The 18,713-nt window shown below is 44.7% G+C and overlaps 1 protein-coding gene across 2 annotated transcripts in view; it reads right to left on the bottom strand.

Moving 5' to 3' along the window:
- Window positions 1-18,713, bottom strand: part of PACSIN2 (protein kinase C and casein kinase substrate in neurons 2) — a 106,388-nt gene that overhangs the window by 48,978 nt on the left and 38,697 nt on the right. The window contains exon 1 of one of the 2 annotated variants that reach the window (XM_039863273.1): window positions 16,442-16,603. The exons of the other annotated variant lie outside the window; for it this stretch is intronic. The gene's annotated coding sequence lies outside the window, so the exon portion shown is untranslated. Of the gene's footprint in view, window positions 1-16,441; window positions 16,604-18,713 lie in introns of those variants that run through there. 2 annotated transcript variants of the gene reach the window in all.

Raw genomic sequence — 18,713 nt, 5'->3', positions numbered from 1 at the left:
CTGACAGGTCCAGGCCTTGGACTGACTTTTACAACGGTCCTTTTTTAGACTTCTGGTTGGCAAGCACCCTGGGAACATGGGACTAGGCCGAAGAGCTCCCTAAGCTAAATACTGAGTTGATGCTCCACAGGTTTAAAAATAGAAAAAGTTACTTTAAAAAGGACAAAAATGACACATTTTCCAATCTGATATTAATGGAGAATGCAAACAGTGCAAGAAAATGCACAGGAAGAGTCCCACGATTTGAAAGAAAGGCTGAGAGCAGGCCTAGCGGAGCCAGAAACAAATAGCCTGACTCCAGCTACGCCCTCTCCTTGCAGTCCCTACGCGGGGCCAACCCGCTGTAGGAATGGGACCCACTCCCGCAGGGCAATATTTTTATGAGAAATATGACACTTTTGTTTGCAAGGTCGGGGTGGGACTAGAACATACAGTGGGACCTGGATTCTGGTGTTCGCTCTGGATTTAACCTCCACGAGCCACTTCCCCTCCAGCCTCAGTTTGCTCGCCTACTGAAGGAAGGACATTCCCTTAGATCGCTGTGCGAACGGTGTCACTGCATCCTGGGGCAGTCCCTCTAGTCATTCACTTTCACTGACGACCCTACCTGGAACACCCACTATGGCCCAGGTGTGGAAGATCGGTGAGCAAGACAGTCCCTGACTGACCTCTCGGAGCTTGCACTTCATTGTGATTTGCATGCATCGGGCCTCCCCTTAAGCTGCAGAATGTGGGATGCTCTACCTAGCACCGAACACAATTACCAGATTCCTAAAGCCAGATTTTTTTCTAACAGCTCAAAGTACAGCCTGCTGCAGGGAAGGTGGTGGTGGTGAGGATTGAGTAGGACAGTGCTATGATCAGACAAATATTACCTATTACTATTATTACGTAGTCAGCCATTAAAGAATAAGAATTAAAACGAAGTGGAAAGAAATAACTGACATAAAAATTCAAATTCCTTCTTAACTACTCGGTAATTAGGATAGCATTTTGCTCCAAAAGTAGATTTTTGTATCCTATGCAATGAAGGCAAAGATGTGCATCGCAGAGTAAGCTGTTAGACTGTGAGCTGCTCAGGGGCAAGCCCATTTCCTCTCCATCATCTCCAGCGCGTGCACAGGCAGCTGCGCGATAGCAGAGCTTCAGGACAGGTTTGCTGATTGAATAACACAGGCTCCTGCTGACGACAATGAAGGATGCACAGAGGCCCTGCGCTGCTCCAGGAGCTTCCCACATCCACGCCTCCTTTTATAGAGGTGGGAGGGGAGGTGGAGAGAAGCCCAACCACTGAGGTCAGAAAGTTAGGTAGGAAGCGGTGCCACCAGAATGAGGACAGGGAGACTAGCATGGCCTGGAGATGGGGCACGTGCCAGTCCCTGGTCTTCCCATTTCTTTCCCCTCAAGCTGGCACCCCCCACCGCCTACGTCTCCTCCAATAGCCCATTCTGTGAGCTGTCTTTCCACTTTCTTGATAGTATCCTTTGAAGTAGAAAAGTTTTAATTTTAATAAAGTCCAAGTTACCTATTTTTTTCTTTTGTTGTTTGTTTTGGTGTCATTGCTAAGAAACCACTGCCTAATCCAAGGTGATGAAAATGTATGTGTGTTTTCCTCTAAGAGTTTTATAGATTTAGATCTTATATTTAGGTCTCTGATTCATTTAGAGCTAAGTTTTATATGTGGTGTAAAGCAGAGGTCCAAATTCATTCTTTTACATGTAGTTATCCAGTGGTCCCAAAACTAATTGTTTAAAACATTATTCTTTTTCCACTGAATAACTTGGCATTCTTGTCCAAAATGCACTGACCATAAATGTAAGGAATTAGTTCTGTCTTCCTGATTCTATCCCATTGATCTGTGCCAATACCACACTGTCTTAAATACTTGTAGAAATATTTGAAATTGGGAAGTGTAAGTACCCCAATTACGTTCTGCTTTTTCAAAATTGTTTTGACTATTCTAATGACTTCCCATATGAATTTTACAATCAGCTTGTTGATTTCTACAAAGAGAAGGCAGCTGGGATTTTGTAGGGGATGCACTGCATCTGTAAATCGATTTGGGGAGAACTGCCATCTTCAGAATGTTAAATCTTCCAGACCATAGATGTAGGGTATCTTTCCATGTAATGAGGTCACCTTTAATTTCTTTCAAAAATGTTTTGTAGTTTTCAGTGTACAAGTTTTGTATTTTTTTTATTAAATTTATTCCTAAATATTTTACTCTTTTTCATGCTATTATAAATGGAATTGTTTCATAATTTTATATTTGGATTATTCATTGCTAGCTTACAGAAATACCATTGTTTTTTCTTTACGCTTAGTATTGAAAAGTGACTTCCCACATACATTATGTTCATCAATCATCTTTCTTACAGTTTCTACTATTAATCATTAATTCTGAAACGTATTTCAAACTTCTCATGAGTCACATTTATAACGTACTTGTCTTGAACCTACAGGATTCATACCCACATTAAATGCTTTTCCACATGAAGTATTTCTCTCTTTAATCACTATTTTCAGTCTTGATTAATTTAAGTTGCCTAGATTGTTGGTCTTATATGTTTTGGCCTCTCCAGACTTCCCTGCATCTTCTTCAACCAAGGAGTCACGACATTCATCCACTGAAGGATGTTCAAGTTGTTACCATGTCGTGGCCACTGTGAACAGTGCTGGAAGACTTTGGATTGAGAACTCTGTAATGCATGGTTCTTCACCTTGCTCCAACGAGGAGATCACATTTGGTTTGGTTCGAGAGACCCCACTGAAACCAGGTTTTCGTAGCATCACAACCCTATATAAGATCTTCTGAGCTAAGTCCAGCCATTGCCTCTCCACCTGGGTGAAGTTGACTGACACATCCTTGAATAACATTAGTCCGTGTGATTTGTTCGTTTCCTGTTGCTCTTGGAAAACTGACAAGAACTGTAAAGGTACAGCTGTCACTCTATCATCGGGTGGCACTGGCCCCTGCAGGGTGCCTAGCCGGGACTACCCGGGATACCCACGTGAGGCTGTAGGCTGGGGAAAGACAACTTACAGCTATGGGCAGGAACACCGTGATCTTCATATACTGACCCTGAATCCCGCAACCTTGCCAAACCTATTTGTTAGTTCTAGTAGTTTTTGAATGGAGTCCTCAGGACTTTGTACATGTGAGATCATATCATCTATGAACACAGACAGTGTGACTTTTTCTTTTCTGATCCAGATGCCGTTTCTTTTTCTTGCCTCACTCCCTGCCTAGAGCCCCCAGTGCAGAGTGAACAGAAGTGGTGAGAGCCGTGTCCTTGTCCTTTCGGGTCTCTCTCTTCTCGGCCCGGTGAGTTTCATTCATGCCCATTATCGGGTCGAGGAAGTGCCTGTCTGTCGAGTGCTCTTATCATGAAGGGGTGTTGTTGCACTGTTGTGTTTTTTAATGTTACAGAACAAACAGAGATCACCGAGGGCCAAAGTTAACTTAGATTAAAACCACTTGACAGTACATTATCTATTTGGATAAGTTTGAAGTCTCATATGGAACCAAATAAAAATCCATTTTAAGCAACTCAAAGAAAACAGCTTATTCTCTGGTTTTGAGAAGAAGATAAATTGTGATTTTAACAAAACAAAAGATACCAGAGAAAAAGATGGATGTGCCCAAAACTTATGCAATTATTTAAACCTCTGCATGATAAAGTGTCACGTGGAAAAGGGATCTGACACAACTGACAAAAATCTTAGGACAGGAAATATATGAAGGACTGTTAGGGAGACTGAGAATCCAGTTCCACTGCACGAAGAAGTCGTCACAGATGAGCAGACAGGAGAAAGGACAGGTGGGGCACAGACAGGAACGCGCACTCAAGTTCTAGCTGCCAAGTGAGACCACATGACTAGTGAAAAGCAGCGAAAGTCTCCAGCCCGCTTCTTTCTGCTTGTCATCCACTGGGAAGCGTCACGGTGCAGCTACAGGAGAGCGGTCACCTCGACCAGCCTGGCTCCAGAGCGACTGTGGAACTGCACCCCAGCACCCCACGAGAGATATGCAGAGTGAGCAAGAAAGACGTCCTTGTTTATGTTCAGCCTCTGAGATCTGGGTTCGCTGGTTACTGCAGCATAACCTAGTCAGGTCTAACACAACGAATGACTGTGTGGGGAGAAAAGCTGAACTCCCTTAAAAAATGGAAATAACTTGTAAAAATAATAAAGTCAAAATGATAATACTAGTTTGGGCGGGGCTATAGGAAAACAGAAATGTACTCTAGCATTGCCAACAGGCTTCATGGAAAAATCTGGAAACACAGAACAAGGAAGATAACAGTTACCAACCTCTGACCCTGCCGTCCCACTCTGGGGAATATGCCTCAAGTGGATAAACTCAAAGAAAAATAGCTTGAACAAAATGTTCATTTCAGTAATATTTTTAACAGCAGAAACTGAGGACAAGTCAAACGCTCACAAACGGAGAAAACAATGGGGAACTGACAGAGTGGACAACGCGGCCACTATAAAGGACAAGTAAGAGAGCCATCTGATATTCGAAATGGGGAACAAGCCTAAAAAGGGGAGTGAAACAGCCCATAGCCACTGGTCACATAGAAACTTTAAAGGCGAGCACTGGGGATTTTCACCTCTGTAGCCCCAGTGCTTAGCGTGAGGTAGACGCTGGAATATTAGCTAAGTGACTGAATGTCTGAACCAACAAATGGCCAAGTACGGCGGGTGACGAGATGGAGGAGACCGTGGTGATGTGGCCATCCTCCTTCACCTCATTTCCATAAAATGACTTCAGTGTGGCATCTTCAGATGCCTGTATTTGAATGAGGGACAGGGAAACGTGTTCTTCCTTCACATGCCAAAGCTGGGTTCGTGTCTTAAGGCGACGGGTTATGACTTTTCACAAAGAAAGACTCACAAAACTCCCAGCTCTCCAACACTAAGGAGTCCTCAGTAAGTGTGGCCCCTGAAGTTCAAGGAGAGGCCGGCGGGCCACCTGTCGGCATTAGGCGGATGGAGCAGTGGGATGAGGCCGCTGCAAGGTCACGCCAACGTGCTAGAAGAGCGGGGGGCGCACACGAGGGCGGCTTCGTCACCGGACACCGCCGCTGACTTCCAGTTGACGCCTATTTGTAATCAGAGGACCTCCCACAACTCTAAACGCCATGTCTCCCCCCTCAGACTAATATTCACATTAATGAAAAATGTTCACCGGAAATTCAAAGAGCAGTAACACCGACTTGCCCTTCGTCCGACAAACCCTTCTCGCTTCTCAGCCCTGATGCCTCCCACCTCGCCCCCTCTTCCCCCTTCCCTTTGTCTGGGGCTGGCAGCACTGTCAGCCCCCAGAGTCTGATTGTCCCGTCGCGGCGGCCTGGCAAGAACACCCCCTCTGCCTGTCGCACTGGCCTCCGCATCCTCCACAGTCACAGCAGGCTGCTGGGTGCCGGAGGAAACGCGCCCTCCTCGGGGTCCTCCGCACTGCCTTCCGTCTCCCTGGCCACCTTCCTCCCTCTCACCCTCAGCAGATGACAAGTCCCACCTCACAGAACATGGACGGACAGGTGGGCAGTCGGAAGCCCCTCCACTTCTTGCCGCCACTCGAAGGTCTGCACCCACAGGCCGGCCTCTCCCCACACGCCTGTGTGAGGCCGCCCCTCGCCCCGCTTCCTCTTGCGGCCATGGGACCTCACTCCGCCCAGCGAGCCCTCTCTCTGGGTCTTCAGCCTTGACTCCTGACCCCCCCAGCTCTCGCTCGCCCTAGTGTTAAACTGCACAGCCGTGATAAAGCCTAAGGACACGGGGAAGGAAGCGCTGGCTGAGCACCCCACGTCAGAGCTGGGCACCCCATGTCAGAGCTGAGCACCCTACGTCAGAGCTGGGCACACCATGTCAGATCTGAGCACCCCACATCAGAGCTGGACACCCCACATCAGAGCTGAGCAAATGTCTCAGGTCCCTCCTGACTTCTGACTTGGTGACAGTGATAACGCACTGTGTGCCCGCCACACTCCAGGCCGTTCTACACGTGGCCCCCCGATGCTCACTGCAGTCTGCCCTAGGCCACCTTTGAGTCACTCCCCCCAGGGTTCATCACAGAATGGGGAGGGAGCCGGAGTCATTCTCGGGTCTGTCTCCACCCTCCTGACACTCATTCTCCCCTTCTCCACAATGTGGGGAGTGGGCTAGATGAAAAGGGTCTTTGTAGTTCTGATATTCTACCATTCTAAATGTGGAAAGGGGTTATGACCTCCAGTCACCAAAGTCTCAAGAAAGTATCTATCGACCACAATTAAACTTATTCAACAGATGTGGCTTCTTCTGCCCCACAAAGGTAAGCATTCTACTCTGATTGCCCAGGCAGTCACACTCAACAAAGGCTCATTTTACACTCCAAAGAACAAGCGTCATTGATTTGCCACCATGTCAAGTCATCAAGGAGCCCCAGTTACGCCACAACACGTAAAGCCGCCTGCCAAGCACAGAAACGGTGTTATTCCCGCATAATCTCAGAAGCCGTCCACACCAGCGGCATTTCTCTCGCCCCGCCTTCCTCTCCCGACTCTCTCCGTCCGTCCGCCTGTCCGCCTGTCTGTCTCCTGGAAATTCGTCGCTCCTCTCTCATGTCTAGCTGGGGGTCGGGGCAGGAGAGCCCGTGGGGACGCGTCGGCTCCTCAGCAGCGCTTCCTCCCCCGTTCACTGCAGAGTGTCCTTCCATCCTACCCGCAGTAGCCAACACGTGACGGGGGCCAGACACAAGGGACGTGTCTGACGAAGCCGCCGGGGACTGGGCTGTCGATGCGGGCACCGCAGTTCTGCCTGTTCCCGGAGCTCTCTGCGCGGCTCTCATGCCACCAACCAGCAGCTCTCAAGTTACACCTAATACTTCCCGAAGATTCCTTTTCTCAGGCAGAAGCATTTGCCCAGCGGGATACTTCTTCCTTGAGCTGCAAGTTTTCTAACTCAACATACTTCAAACCTCAAAAAGAAGTCACATAGGCCCAGGCCCAGATGAGACAGAAAGGTTCTTCTGGCAAAAGTAGAAGGAAAAAATACAAAATGTGTCAGGAGGTTGTCCCTTGTTCAGGCAAAGGAAAAGAAAGTGGGGGCGTTCAGCAAGGGCAGGCGTGCTGGGGAAAGAGCGGGGGACGCGGCCCGGCAGCTCCGAGGTCTGTAAAGCAGGTTCCCAAGACTCCACAAAGGGCTTTATTGACAACACTCATGAGTCAGAGTGGCCTCAGGTCAACCACTTCAGCTTCTCGCAACCCCTCCACTTTGAGGCAGCCCCTTCTAGAAGCAGGACTTCCTGTCATACAAAGGGCCTCTGTGGACAGTCCCCCGTTGACTCTTTTCCTGTGCACAGCGGGGGCCCGTTCCTTCAAAGTCTGACTGCGCACACCACCCCACTTCATCCTCTAGAAGGACTGCAGCCCTGTAGAAAGGGTGAAAGTCACCCACCTGAACACTGTAGGCAGCGAGAGAGAACACCACCAAAGAACATGGCGCTCCTGGATAAATCTAGAAGGCCTCTAAAATCTGCATCCATGATTCTTCATAAGACATGCTGGTGTGACCACTTAATGGCCCAGTCACCTCAGCTAAAATACTTAAGAGGTCTGTGATTGACACTGCTTATCTGTAAGATAGAACCCAATCTGCCTTAGAGGCTCTGAGGATCAAATGATATCTGTCTGGGACCTGACACAGGGCCAGTATGGGGACTTCAATAATTGGCAGCTGGCAGAGTAATGCTGACTTGGGGCCAACCCCAGACAAGCCTGGCACAGCCACTGAGGCATTCCCTTTCCCAGGGGGCTGATGGTCACTTAACCTCCTCCATGCCAGAGAGTGCCAAGTACGGGGAGAGGATTCTACACAAAACACAATGGGAACAGACAGGAGGGCGCAGAAAGGGTGCACAGGGCTGACATCTGCATGGGAATCCATCAGCCAGAGAAGTAGGGACAGGCACCCTAGGTCGAATAACCACATGGCAAAGAGAAGGCAGTGTAAGCCAGCACAGCGCGAGGTCACACAGGTCCTGGAGGCCAGCCCTGGCACAGGCTGTGGCTTTTAGGGAGAGGAGAGAGATGATTTACCGAGGGAGCCCGTGGGCACGCAGATCTATAGTTGCCAGCCTGAGTCACTCACAGCACTGCAAGAAGAGAGACCCACCCACGATGAAAAGCAGCATGTCCCGGTAAGCTGCCCGCCACAAGAAGCCTAGGAAACCACCGACCGCACCTCGTGCCCATCAGAGCTGTCAGGAAGTGAACTGTTCAAATACTTCTCAAGCAGTGCTATGAATATGTGCCTTTGAAGTTAATAAAGTCATGTAAACCACAATGAGATTTGGGTTTTAAGTATTTTATAGGTCTATGCACTCAACTATGATGCCAGTTTCTCGAGAAACTATTCCATTTCATTCAAATGTACAAGCTGGAGCCAAAGTCTTCTGTTCTAGAGAAGGACACAGGGACAAACTGACAACTCAGTTCTAACTAGACAGTAATTTTATTTTTTAAAAAGTTCACATACCATGAAGGACTATCTAGTAATTTGAAAAAGTGAACAGGGAACTCACCTATCAAGCAAGAATCTGAAACTAATGGGCTAAAACCAAGCATAAAATTAATAGCAAAAGTTTCCCTTAAACAGAGAGAGTAGAGAGAGAATAGAGTTTGAATGAGTTGTGATACCACCAAGTTTTAACTTTTAAGCCTCTTTCTTCTTATCTGTAAAATGAGGATAAATGTGGCTGACCTACCTCAGGAGTAAGTTATGAGGAATTTAAATGGCACATTATAGGTGAGTGTGTGAATACAATAGGCACTTAGTAAATGTTCCTCTCTACCAGCTGGTCCCTAGTACAACTCTTCCCAGTTTCTCTGGCCACCACCCACCTTACAGGGCAGTGTCACTTTGGCAAACAGGATGTACACGCCCATTTCTCAGCTGTGCCACTGAAAACTCCAGGAACACAAAACAAACACCTGTAAAGTTCAGCCTCCTACATTTTTTCATGATGCTACCTGTCTAATGAATTTCCAGTTATCAGATTACAAAGGAGAAAAATGAATGATATTTCCACTTATGATAAAATGCTCGACTACCATATGTATCATCTGAGAAGCCCTGAAGAAGACATTTTGGTTACTGTCTTAACTTCAATTATAATACGAAACACAGATATACACAGGCACACACATGCACACCACACACAAGTGCATGCGCAGCACCCCACACATGCACACACACATACTCTTTCTCCCCTACCCTCCTCACGTGCATCCCCGCCTCCACACACACACACAGCACGCAAGCGTGAGCCTGTCCTTAATAAAACATTTGTCAAATGGCTGGCTCTAGAAATAATCTGTGTCCCAAATTTTTAAACATTTTTAAAATATGTAGTTTATTCTGAAAAACTCAGTAAAAGATGAGGTCAAAACAATGATGTTTTTATCATTTTATGTATATTTACTCCAATATTCTAAAAACATTTACTTTTTGAGCGCCAGAAACCTTGCTAAGAGCTGAGCGAAAGGAGTAAAATAAATTTATAATAAGACCGGGCCTCGAAGGGGAGCACACAGTATAGGAGCAGGAAAAATAAGTCAAGGTCATACCTGATTAGGCTAACAGAGGAGGGAGGGAGGAGGAAGGAGGGAGAAGAGCAGTTTGGAAGAGGGAGGGAGAGGTCTGCTGCCCGCAGCCCAGTGAGAGTGAGCTCGGGCGCTCCAGCCCAGGCGTGGGTTGCTCTGAGAAGCTGCAAAGACGGACCAAAACCATGCCCAAGGTCCAGAGTGCACAGACAGCTTTGCAGTAAGTAGCATGCTTAAGTCTAAACACCAAACACTTTAGCTTAGTTAAAAATGTGTTTAAAAGTGGGTGACTGCCATGCCATCTGACCCCGGCTTCCAGTTCCGGTCTCAGCTCCTCCCAATCCCCACTCCTGACTCCTCCAGTTCAGTGACGTCCCTGTGGGTCTCCGAATGCACCGGGCGTAGGCCCCCCTTTGTACCGGCTTCCCTTCGGCCAGGAGCACGCTTCTTCCATGGTCTGCAGGCTTCGCTGCCTCACACCCTCAGACACCTGCTTACATATCACTTTCTTCCTAAGAAAGCCTTCCCTAACCATCCCCATTCCCTGACACTCCAGCCCCTAACTTGGCTTCATTTTCTTGATAACGTGCTGAATTATGTATTTATACCTTCTCTTTCCACTCGCAGGAATGCAAGCTCCTGAAGAACAAACACTTTGTCTTGCTCATCCTCTAGCCTGAGCACTGATGTGTAACAGGCAAGCGCTAAACTCGTCTGGAAAGAATGAGTCAACGAACGTGCGAGGCTCTGGCGCAAACGCACAGTAAGATAGACCAGACTTCTCGTTTCAGCAGCAAGGCACCAGGTACCTTAATAACTCTCCCGATGCAAAATTTAAAAGCTGAATAAAATCGAATTGTGGCACTGAGCTGACAAGAAATAAAGAAAATTAAAGACACCCAAAAGGCAAATTTAAAGAACTCCTAGAATGTAAGTAGATAAATCAGCTTTCTCTCTAAAGTAACAAAGAGAGACAAAGAGAGAAAATATAAAAGAAAAATTAACAGATTTGGAGGAAATAGTGAAGTTTAACTTACATCTAATGAGGTTCCAGAAGGGGAGAAGATTAAGAATGGGGAAGAAGCACTATCTAAAGATAATTTTTCAGAATGCCGGAAGATGTTAAATCACTGAGTAAGGAAGCCCCATGAACTCAAACAAGATTTTTAAAAGAGAGAGCCATACCACTACATATTAAAGTAAAACTGTAAAACCTCAAAGTTACAGAAAAATCATAAAAGCAGCCAGAGAGAAAAGATCGTGAAGAATGCTAACTGGGCTGAGAGCACCGGTGAAAGCCAGAAGACGCTGGAATCATATATTCTAGGTGCTAAGTAATAATAAGCGACAACTAATAATTCCATGCCCAGCAGAAGTAGCTTTTAAGAACAAAGAACTAGACTTTTTCTGACAGATAAAATATCTACCACACAAAATACCCTCGCAGAAAAGGAAATTCTAAAGAATATACTACAGACAAAAAGAAATGATCTCAGACAGAAAGCTCAAAGCACAAAAAAAGAATGGTAAGTGAATACACTGGTAAATATGTGGGTAAATCTAAATAGCGCTGACTGTATAAAACATAATATCTAAGCTGTAGAATTAAAAATTTCAGAAAATACTGGACAAGTTGGAAGGGAGTGTGGAGTTAAACCATTTAAAATTGTTTAAATCCTTCCATTAGTCAAGAAAAAAGTAAAAACATTACTTTAGACTTCGTTAAGTGTTTTAAAATACCTAGGAGACTAAACAGAGAATTTAATTTCTAAATGAAGAGAGAATACAACAAAGTGTGTGGGGGAACATGATGAAACTCAATCAAAACAAAACAAGATTAAAAAAAAAAAAAAAACCTCACCAGCAAATCTACAGCAAATAGAAGCCACGAGAACAAGAAAAAGCCGCATCTATTCAGTACTATATTTAAATTGTACTAGAGGCACCAGACAATGCAATAAGAAAAACAGTAGAAAGTATAAGAATAGGAAAGAAGGAAGAAAACATTATTTGTAGATGACGTGGTTTTGGACACTGGAAAGTTATCTGCTGAGAACGACCGCTCTCAGCTATGATTTAAGAGCTCTCTATGCACGTTGGTGCTGCGGCCTCTACGCATTTGGTTCCATTTACCACGAGGGAAATCCCACTGCAATCCTCGTTTTACAGATGAGGAAACTGAGACTCCCCCTCCCTGGCGGTCCTGCTGCTTGCTGCTTGCTGCTTGCTGCTTGGCAAGCCAGGTCTTGCTGTATCATGTTCTCCCCGTGCGTGAAGGTCAGGGCTGACTGACTACGGGACCCTGAGCTGAGCACCTCAGAGGTGGCACATTCATAAAGTCAGTAGGTAACTTAGTCCCCAGTCCACTGTGTCCTGTGCCGCTTTTTCTTTATGTGTCTGCTCACACTGGAAAGGAACCATGAAGAGACCCTACGTTGTCCCCAAACTGCACTGAGCTTCATTTATTTTGCTGAACGAGCAGTACCAACACATGGAACCTGAGAATCAGGGAATTCCAGACTGAGAAGGTCATGCTTTTAGCCTGTCAATTACATCTACGACATCTTGTCAAGTAAGCGTTTCCCAGCAAGAATCATTCTCCCCTGATCTCCCTCAAGGACTCTGCTGCAGGACAAATCCTGAAGGGAAACGAGACTGAATATGAAATTCAGTCTTCACGTTAACAAAAAGAAAATTTAAATCCCGTACTGTTATGATGGCCACTGACACACATTTCAAATTCAGAATAAGTTATCCAAAAATACAACAATATGCTTTGTGAATCTACATCAAGATTCATGTCTTATGATTCAGGTATGACGGAGTCTAATGAGAAAAAAATTCAAGCCATGTTCCCAGGGCTGGAGGAACTGTTAAATATAGACACCTCGTCTGTCACCTGGCATCGAGGCAGAACTACGAGATGCGAAGGCGTTTGGACCAGCGCAGAGACATGGGACCGTAGTGCCTTCCAAAGCACTTGCAAAGTGGAAAGGGGACCGCTGCAAATCATTCATTCATCATTCATTTGCTCAAATAAAGGCCCATGCCTTTCATTGTTACCATCTCTCCATCCTCGCCCACACACTCCTCCTTACTGGGCTCTAGGGCCTAGGGTCTACCTGGGACCTTGGAACCGTTTCTTCAAAGCTGAGATGTGGTGCTAAGGCCACCACTAGAAGCTGGTCTGGGAGCCCTGCGGAGAGGGAAGTGAGGAAGGCCCAGATGATACCAACAACACAAATTCTCAGAGCCCGGGGGGCTGCAGCGAAGCCTACACCACATTCCCTGCTCACGTCTGCAAATTTCACAGGCACACCAGCATTTTTATTAACCTGGGCAGAAGGTAGGGGCAAATAGGAATATCAAACATTATTTACTAACTGGTGCAAATATATGTTAATTATATATTTATATTGAAGGAAATCAAAGTTTTGTCACCCTGAAGCTGCTTTTTTGGGATATCGATTTTAAGCTGTTTATTAAGAAACGAGACTCAAAGAATCTTTGACCTTCCCCCGTTCCGGCCCAAGAGATTCAGAAAGAAAAATCTGTTTCAGGAAGGAAATCTTAAGATGTGTGCCTTAGCCTAATTTGAATTAAATATGGTAACTAGCAGGGCTTCAGGCAGGGGCCAGTTAGCTAGATAGATATCCAGTGTCTCATTGTTTCTGAGTTGCCCAGCAAGAATTTGTTCTGCCATGTATATTGGCCTCTTCCTCAAAAACCTGTAAATCACCCATTCTTACTTCCGAAATCTAACAGCCCGTCCCCCCGTTTTCCCTTTTGTCGAAAAATGTCATATATACCCAATGTTGCCTCACTGTCTTTGGGATTTTCATGCTTATGTGAATTCTCCATGTGCATTTAAAAATGTGATTTTATCCTGTTAATCTGTCTGTTAATTTGATTATTAGCCCAGATAGAAGAACTTAGAAGGTGGAAGGAAAAGTATTCTTTCAGCCCCCACACATGTATGTATATATTTATACATAGAATTATAGATTAAGAAGGCCAATTATATATAACGTGTACTTAAAATATAACAGTAAGGATTTAATTGGGGAACAAAGGTAACTAAATTACGGGAGCAGTGAGCCTCCTCTCCCTGAAGCGGGCTCCTCACCTTCCTCTGGCCCCGGATGTTGTCCTCCAGGTCGCCGACTAAAGCAGCAGCTTCTCAGAGGATGATGACAGTGCGGACCAGAACACCAGGAGGAAAGGCACAGCTCCAACTTACTGCATAAAAACACTGCTTGTGTATCCTACTCCGTTCTCGGGTTTTATAACTTCAAATAGGTATAAAGCGATTGACCACAATTTCAAGTACAATTAAAATATTTATGAAAATGCCTGTTTTCCTATAGTATATTTGATTCAGAAATTCCTCAAGGCATATATACTTCAAATTCTTAGTAAAACACAAATAAGTGCTACTCCATGAACCTCCCGCAAAGCACTTCAAGGTGACTGGACAGCCGGTGGGCACCACATCAAGGTCTAAGAACAGTCGCCCACTGTTCTCAGCAGGCCTCTGTTTGCATCTAATTCCTATACTCAAATTTCAGAAAGATTCAAATTCGGTTTTTAGGAGGGACTATTTTTTTTTAGGAGGGACTGTTTTTACTTGATTCTGGAAAGCTGTGGGTAAATTCCATTTGTTTATAAATTTAAATCATTTCCCGTTTTATTTGTATCATAATGTATTATTTTATAAGCCTTTCCTTTCCAACGTCTAGACTAAGAGCTGGCAAGACTTAAAGTTGTCAGTACCCCTAACGGGCTCTGTAAATGTCCCCAAAGAGTTCGGGTTTTCCTTTCGCATCCCGAAGAATCCTCTTTCAAAGAATGGACCACTTTTACCCACTTTTATTAGTTGTGATTTTATTAAGTTTGGATTTCTCATTTGCAGATAATCATATAATGATGTCCGCTAATAACAATAACAATTGAGTAAGACCTAGTTTAGGGGAGAAGCAAGAAAAACTTTATAAAATAGAGAAATTCTTATTTTTAAGAAAAATCTTCCAGAGGGAGACACGTCAATTCTTTTTGAGCTTGAGGTAATTCAATGCAGACCTATGCCACTTAAGAAAATTATTAAATAAAAGCTGAGTATTTGAAAATGAAATGAATGAAACTGGACTCATTAAAAGAAAAAAGGCCATTCTTAACTAAGCCCTATTAATCTTGAGATAATATGTGGAGAAAGCAGATAAAGGAAAGGCCAATGACCCAGAACAGAAGTCAGGAGACCTGAGTTCTACACTCGCAGCCACTAACGAGCTGTGTGACCTTGGACAAGTTGACAAGGCATTTCGCCTCTTGGTCTTAATTCTTTTATTTAAAAAAAAATGCTGGGGCCTGGCTATATCCACACCAAGAGCCATCACAACTCTAAATATCATGTCCTCTCCCTCCCTTTTTAATTATGCCACCAAATGAATAATACAGAATTATGTAGCTGGAGAAAACTGTTAGCAAATTGACAGTATATAAAAAGAAAGAGAAAAAAGAGAGACTCATTCTTCCTGCTGGCGTAAATCTCAGGCCTGCAAGACATGCTTCAGTTTGAAGTTACATATCTCTTTATTATTCTCATAAATGCGGCATTTAAAGTTCATCTAGAATTCAGTAAGACAGTGTAGTATGAAAAAGAAAGGATTTAAGGAGATATTCAGAGTTACAAGAACAAGAGCAAAGCTGATGGACCTGATTACGGTCTGAGAGAAATATTATATATTGGGGGGATCCCTAGAGAATAAGAAAATATGCAACCCTAAAAATATTAGAAATACACAAATCACACTAGGTAACGACCTAACAAGAAAATATGCTTCCCTATGTGGCAAAGACTGTAGCAGTGTGGCACTTTCTGGAGAACAGAAGAGGCCACTGCCTTCTAATGGTCACAGCGATAGGTAATCCAACAGATATGTATTCACTTAGTGATGGGTCACTTAAGTTATCAGGATTTTAAAAAAAAGAATGACAGTATTACATAAATAAAGAGGAGGGGAAAAGGGCCACAATTTTCAATTCCAGATTATTACATCCATGATAAGAAACAAAACGTGTAAACCTGCTCAGTTATTGAAACAATAAATAAAACTTTTACATTTTGCTATCTAATAAAAACAAAGTGTCTAGTGACAGCAGTCAGACAGGGACAAGAGTCCAGGGTCCAGCTGAAAAGAGCAATAAGAAAAGCCAGAAAGGCAGAGGGGGGCTTGGAGTAAGCACAACTAATTTCAGTTTGGGGTCTGGAGCAGACGGTCCCGAGACAGCAGTGACAGTCAGATGGAAAAGCTACTTTGTTCATTTCCCTCACAAGTCCCACTGATGTGTTTGTAGGTTAGATTGGCTGTTACGAAAGGAAATAGCAGCATGTAATAACCATAAAGCCTGAAGGTAGGGGGAAAAACAACCCTCTATTAACAGTTAACTTAAGTAACTCGTTTAGCTACTACCCAGTAAGAAAAAAAACACAGCTAGAAATATGTAAGCTAGACTAAAATATGCCAAAGGTTCTAATCAATTCCATCTATTTTGAAACGAAGCATGTACATATGTTCTGAAACCAGAGTAAAAATTATAAAGCACAATCCTTCATTTGTTTGGGCCAAAATCTATACACTGAGAAAATTGCTTACTCTGACATTTCTCTCAAGGCATTTTGGATAAAACATTCCACACTGTTCGGTTAATACCAAACTGCCTGAACTAGGTGTGCTGCAAAGGTGAGCTTTCTGTTAAAGCGATCACTCAGGAAAAGAAAAAAACGAAATCAATGAAAATTCTACTTTCAAAAAGGTCTCCCTAAAGGAAATGTACGCCTTAAATAGCACACTCACGTTTTTCTGTCAAATGCCAGCTCCGACTGCCTAACTTTGCAGATCAGCTTCCGTACCTGCCTCCTTCCGACCCTGCTGGTATGTCTGACCTCCAGCTCCCAGCTGAGTTCTCCCAGCGCATTTCATCATTTCCTGTTGGCTGCCGACTGCTTGCAGCAAAGATAAGTCCAGTCCCCTACATTGCTGCATTCGCCCTGCAGGCACCAGGTTCTCAGACTGCGGCCCAGGGCCTTCCCGGACCAGCACAGAAGAGCTTTCTTTTCAGCAAGTGACCAAATAGAAACCTCTGTATTCCACGGAAAATCAGAGAGTTGAGGTCTGAGAACAAAAGTCGTATTACCCCACCCCCTCCCTAAAATCAACTGTAGGACACACACTAACTTACACCATATGTGATAGTCTTAGAGTCTTTTCTTGTATTTGCGATCCTTCTACTTAGGAGAAAAAAGACATGCTCTGTATCTAAGGAGCCGAGAGTCACAGGAGTTAACGTGACAGGGACTTACTTGCATGAGATAATCTCACATTGTCCCCACATGTAAAATGCAACTCCTACCTCCACACACCAAAGCCGAGCCCCTTGTGAGAGGGAGACACAGGGGAAGCAGGCTCACTGCTTGAGACGGCCAGGGCGCCCCGGTCCCCACAGCATGACTGCACCCTAAGAACTGGGGCACCCAAACACGCAAGTGTGATCGCCCAGAAGTAAAAACCAAACACAAAACACCTTACTTCCTAGAGCTTTACAAAGAATTGAAAGTGAAGGAAAAAGAATAATGTACTTTTGGGTGAGGAAGAGATCCTCTATCTCCTCATTTAGAACGTACGTGTCCCCAAGAATATATGCTGTACACTTCCCTTAGACAAAGCAAAGAGGAGGCACAACTAATCCGCTGCCTGAAGCCCGGACAGGACAGAGTGGGAAGGGACAGGGCGGGAAGGGGTCCCGCGAGCACTTCAGAGCAGCGCTCTGTCTCTTGAGTTCTTACAAGTGTGCTGTGTTTGTAAAAATGCACTGATACTTATAAAATGTGTTCTTTAATGTATGTATAACTCAGTAAAAAGTGTTTGAAAAACGTATGTGATAATATCAAAAAATATAAATACTACAGGAAAGAGCAGATATTGAAACTAACCTGCAAAAACAGACAGGAAACAAATATTTCAAGGGCTCAGTTTCCCCAAAGTGTCCTCCCAGAAAATACATGTCCACTCCTAACTGCCACGGCAAGTTGGGATAGCGGTGGCCAGAAGAAGGCCAGCTGGCTTCCTCCTTGCAACATGGGCCTGAGGGGAAGTCTGCGGCCAAGGGAAAACATGCAATTGACAAAAGAATAGATTGCGAGGGGAAAGGGGATATTATGCTAAGTGGCTATACACTGTTCAGCAGTGTCCTTACTATTCACCGAAAATGCTGTTAAAAACAGCCACCTAGTCGGATCTTGTAACACAAAACAGAATAAGCTAAAAATCTTTCTAAAATATGTGTTTAGAAATTCCTTAATGGAAAAACACCAAGAAAGCAAAGACCATAGCAATACAAGGCTTGATTACTTGACATATGAGAAATAATAATAATTAACACTACTTGGAAAATTATTATACCACCTTCCTCCCTTCCCGCCCTCCCCGCGAAAAAACCAGAGAAGTCAACCCAATTCGGCTCAATGTAATCAGTTCTTCCCACACAGAGGGGCGCACACAGGAGTACCAGGCCAGCCACACTCGACCGACAGCACAGAGGCACCCCCATTTCATCCTGGGGTCTGCTGTAGGACAGACAGGATCAGGAGCTGAGGGCCTAATGGCCCTAGCGGTCATTTTGTCCAGCGACAGACACCCCGGCTGAAAAAGGCTGAGCCGCAGGCCAAATACTGTTTCCAGCAACTGATTTTTACTGTCCTTGACCATAATGCACACAGGCTTTCTAAAACTAATGGTCTGGCAGTTACTTTGCAAAGCATTTTAACTAAATTTAAGCAGCAGAAAAATATGATCACAAAAGCCCTTTTCTGGGAGTATCCTCTTCCACTAAGAAAGAATAAATGCCTGAGTTCTGACTGTCCACCTTCATCAGCGCGCTTGACAGGAAACTCTTCTTCACCCCAGGCCCCACTTAGGGCTCTCGATTATGGGAGGGGACAATTACAGCACTCACAGCAAGGGAGATGTATTCATTTTGTTTGTCCAAGACCCTCACGCGCTTTTTTTTTTAATCCAACAAACAGGCTGATCAATAAACATTTAGGGTGCTTACTTTATTCATGGTTAA

Source organism: Pteropus medius, unplaced genomic scaffold (genome assembly GCF_902729225.1).
Source record: "Pteropus medius unplaced genomic scaffold, Ma_sr-lr_union100, whole genome shotgun sequence".
NCBI lineage: Eukaryota > Metazoa > Chordata > Mammalia > Chiroptera > Pteropodidae > Pteropus > Pteropus medius.
Note: the sequence above shows the minus strand (reverse complement) of the source record. Positions and strands in the feature narration are given on the sequence as shown.